The sequence below is a fragment of the Palaemon carinicauda genome, chromosome 18 (genome assembly GCF_036898095.1).
Source record: "Palaemon carinicauda isolate YSFRI2023 chromosome 18, ASM3689809v2, whole genome shotgun sequence".
Classification (NCBI taxonomy): Eukaryota; Metazoa; Arthropoda; class Malacostraca; order Decapoda; family Palaemonidae; genus Palaemon; species Palaemon carinicauda.
This window is the reverse complement of record NC_090742.1, coordinates 128,413,591-128,418,590: the sequence shown is the minus strand read 5'-3', so window position 1 is coordinate 128,418,590 and position 5,000 is coordinate 128,413,591. Positions and strand designations below refer to the sequence as shown.

General features: G+C 41.1%; 1 pseudogene; it reads right to left on the bottom strand.

Annotated features, from left to right (window-relative positions):
- Positions 1-3,140: 3,140 nt before the first annotated feature.
- The window catches only part of LOC137657549 (uncharacterized), a 2,373-nt pseudogene continuing 513 nt past the window's right edge, over positions 3,141-5,000 (bottom strand).

Here is a 5,000-nt window from a genome sequence, read left to right as displayed (position 1 = left end):
TGCAAATTTGTATTTACCGGTTCCTCCATATATTTTCCCAAATGCCAATATATGGAAGAATTCGCCATGCATGAAATTACCAATTTACAATAAATATCGGGCAAATTGTATTACATGGAATAATTAGTGGTATATTATTAGCAAAATGGTATTGTATGGAACAATTTGCCTATATATTTTAGAATGTGATAAGAAATGATTTACCATATATATTTTGCTTATCAGCATGATAAAAAAGGATATACTGAATATCAATCTTCCATGTTTTGGAAGGATCTGTTGTATACATCTTGACAAATTGATTCTGAAGTAATGAAATACCATATACAGAATGCCACAAGTCATGATTTCTAACGATTTACGATCATGATTTTGGTAGTGGCGTAATATTGATAGATTTACTGTATATGCATTATTTTGCCAAAAGGTATGATATTTGCTCGTGAGTATTTTTACTGTTATTAATGAAACGCTAATTCTACACACTAAATCTTCCTTCACTTAGAATTATATTCATTTCTAATAGTTATTCTGTGTTATTACAATTTACCAGCGACATCCTTGTTTTAGAAATATTGACTACAGAACGCATACACTTGCACACACCCTCACCCATACCCACACACATATGACGAAAGCCACTGCAACTTAAGCCTTTAGCGGGCAAGTTATCAATGCAGGTTTATTTTATTTTTCCACTTTACAAGTCTATTCAACAAGCCCACTGTGGCGTAGCTCACGCCATATTTTTTTTTTTTTTTTTTTTCATCCAGCAGGAGTGCTACTCTAATCTTCCGTTAGTCAATTGCAGTGCGCTACTGCATCCAGTTGCAAGAAAACCAGCCTCAATGTCAATATTGGTACACCACTCAATTGTAGAGATTTCATTTTCGTTACTTCCATAGCGTCAGTGATTATGGCAAGTTTCTGAAAACTGCATATTACATAGCTAAGTTGTTCTATTCCATGGGTGTAAGGGCTTTATTGCATGGTCTTCATATGACAACGTTTTGCTCATAAGGGCTTCATTGTTCTGTCTCCCTGCGACCATATGGTCTTCATCTATACTCATAGGATGGACATTTATAGAACATTACTGATGGTGATAAGGACAAAAAATAGCCACTTCTTATTATGCTGATAGAGCCTAGTGATACATAGTTACGTTTAGTGCTATATTTGTTTAGAGGGTTGAGTTTATAAAAGAGTAATGGCTGTAATATTTATATGTAATTCTAATATAGCCTATAGTGAGATATAATCAATTATATTGCTATTGTCCCTGGACTTTGTAAGACAGTAATGAAAATGATATTTACTTTTAGTAATGCTGATATGGCTTGGTGATATATAATCACTTCTAATACACTTATTGAACTTATGAAACAGTTTTTATAGTGCAAATGCGGTTATGATAGCCCTTTATATCCAATTTTTTTGTGCGTGTTTTCTTTTTTCAGATTCCAGCATCCAGCCTCTACACATCTAATACTGCCAGGCTGGAGTGGTTTGCCCCTATGCAAGGAGATAAAAGTAAAATCAAGGTGGCTGGTGACATCCTAGACTCAATTGATGGTGATAACCACGATTCAGCTTTCTTCCTTAACCTTGACAATGAGGAACTGCTGCCAAAAGATGCATATGATGCATTAAAAGGCAAGATTTCTATAGTTTAGTAATAGTTTTTTATTATGATAATTACCGTTTATCATTATTTACTTCCTTGTCTTTCTTCTATTATATGGCAGTAAACTTTACTTATCTTAGCAATGTTTCTACATATGTGTTTAATTATATTACCTACCTAACTGTTACAATGATTTCCCGATTATTATCTACCTTATCATCTTTCAACTGGCTCTTTGATTTATGCGAGGACTGAGTACCTTCCAGGATTTGAGGCTTGGTCAAAGGAAAAGAATGGCCCCACACTCAATGACGAGGTGAAGAGACAATGTCGACAAGCCCAAGCATTGTGAATGGAAGGGGAGGACATCAACTACCCTGATCTGCCTAACTTTCTTCACCAGGTAATACAGTGCATTAGCTTTCCCTACTAGTATTTCCAGGATATATTTACTGACACTGTTTTGGGGAAGAGTAAATACCAAAGAAACCTCTCTTCAAGGCAGAAGGATGCTGTCACAACTTTTTTCCATTAACATCCATGAAATGATGGGGTTCATTTGTGTAATTCTATGCCAAGAATAGAGGATTACTAGTTAAAGGTGGCTAAAGAGATGACTCTCAATCGGTTTCGACATCTACTAATGCATATCAGACCCTATGACATACTGTTTTTTGCAAATATCTTTGAAACAAAGACTCGGATCAGCATGGTGCTTTGACAAAGATTGTTTCACACACTCCGCTGTGAAGTCAAAAACCTGCGTTAGCTATTTACACATTCGAACAGGTGAGGCGTGAGGTAATAGTGACGTCCATTCATCCACTAACTCCGCCCCTGCCTTCCCCTACTACCACCATCCCTCCCTTTCCCTCCCTCCTACCCCACTCCTACTCTCTCTCTTCCCGCCCTCTTTCTCCTCCATACCTCTCTTTCCTCTCCCTCAATCCCCCCTTCTCTCTCTCTCTCTCTCTCTCTCTCTCTATCTCTCTCTCTCTCTCTCTCTCTCTCTCTCTCTCTCTCTCTCTCTCTCTTTGTACACGAAGAAATGAAGCTATGCACACATATGACTTATCTATAATGGCGGATAACTCGAATGTATGTGTTAAGTATGGTAGGGTGTTTTATGCACGACCCTGATTCCTGTTCCAGTGCATCTTGCTGTTGCTTAATTATTGTATGAGGTTTGTTTGACAATTATACAACCATTGAAAGTTATACGAGTATGCGACCCTAATACCCATAGGTTACGTTGAACGTATGATGGGATGAAGTATGTAGCTGACGCTTGGTCATTTAAAGGAAATCGTGTAAGAGATGGAACTGAAGTAGTAATCCGATGCAGAGTAAAAACTTAAGACGAAATTGAAGTGATAAATATATGAATAATTTATTCTAAAGTTAGGAAAAGGCTGCCAAATGTTTAAAAGTCATTGCAGACATTAATAGACAGCGAGTATATGATGGATGGACTAATGCTATTAATAACTGACCATATATTTCACTTTTAATATTAATCACTCTCGACAAACAGGTCATCTTCCTCATCACTGTCGAGGTTGATGCAGATGGGATTAACACCTTCTCGTATGTTGTCAAAGGACCAATATTCCTCCTCAAAGGCTCTGGCTCGTCGCACCGCTCCTGCCCACACCTCCTTTGTTGCACACAGCTTGGCTTCTTGCAGCCTCACTTGTAGATCTGCCGGGTAAATCACTGCAAGGTGGAGCGCACATACCGCTTCATGGCGCCCCACACCTGTTCGATGGCGTTAAGCTCGGGATGTGCAGGTGGTAGTTGGACGACTTCATGTCCATATTCATGGATGACATTGTCAACTGTGTACTTTGGTTCTGGTCGGTTCTTCCTGCAGCGTTGAAGAAGCTCGAGGAGTGTGGCGTGGTGCGGGAAGGGGATTCTGCGGCTCGCCAGCCAATTCACCAACTCTGCTTTCTTGGTGGTGGTGGTGGGGCAGCGACTTTCATCCGTCAACTGGCTGTGGTAGGGCGCGTTGTCCAACACCCAAACCGATGGTTCATCCAAGGCCGGTAGAAGTTGCAACGTGAGCCAGCAGAAGAATAGGGTGCTGTTCATTTCCCCGCGGTAGTCCCCGGTTTTGATTTTTGCAGGGAAGCACAGAAATGAATAATTTACAAAACTGTGTTCTGTGCCACCTGCTACTACCACAAATCGCTCCCCTTCTCCAGGTGGCACCTGACAGCTGTAGGTGGCACTAGTAGCAGGCTGGGAGGTGTCTACCCACTCCCTGTTGTGCTGCATTCGAGTGGTGAACCACGTCTCCTCCACGTATACTACTTTTCTTCCCTCCTTTCGATGTCGCTGGAGTGCTCGGAGAGCCCCAACACGGCGACACACAACATCTAGTGAATCCTTCCTTAGATACGTTTTCTTCTGTGAAATCCTGTAGCGGAATCCTAAGTTGTGCAGCACTCGCCACTTCCTCTTTTTTTAGGTTTCCCCTGGAATAATACTTGCCGTCTTCAAACATTCAGTCAGGGTGCCAATAGTAAAGGTATCCTTTGCTGCAAACTTGGCATGTACATGGCGGCGAATGGCACCAACAGTGAAATTGTCAAAAACGGGTGGTGTGGCAGGGGGGCAGCGGTGAGTGTAGCGGTGTTATAGGGGGAGTGGCTGTCCCCCATGGTGAATCTGGCCGAGAACGTGTGCTTTGCTGAACCAGGAACCGCACTGCATTGGTGGTCATTCCCATGACCTTTGCAACACGATCATAGCGCTTGTTGGGGAAAGGATATAGGATTAGATAACATGTTTGAAAATATCACGTTGAGATTTTTTTTTTTTTACTAGGCAACAATCAAAATAATGTTCCCTTTTATTATCATAGGTAGCTGTGAAACTTAGTGACTGGTTCATCTGTAACTACGGAATACAACTTTGATTCATTACTTACCTATTCAAACTTATCCTCAGTTTCCTTTCAATATGCTCTTGGTTGAAGATATGGAAGAGTCGTAGTGCGATGACTCCGTCTATCGGCCGCACGCCCGTTACTTACCAGGTTACCTTTTGCACTTACCAAATACGGTATAACCGTCAAAGAAGCAAGATCATCGATTACGATTGTTTGCATAAACGATCAAACATTACTCGGCAAATAATTTCTATTAATCTGTCATTAATTCGTCATACTTGTGTCTGGCTTCATATGCCGTGTAGCCTCAAGAGAGAGAGAGAGAGAGAGAGAGAGAGAGAGAGAGAGAGAGAGAGAGAGTTAACAGCCATTCTCTTATGAGAGAGAGAGGGGGGGATGAGGAAGGGGTAAGGGAGGTATGGAGGAGAAAGAGGTAGGGGATAAGGAGGGGTTAAGAGGGGAGGAAAGGGAGTAGGG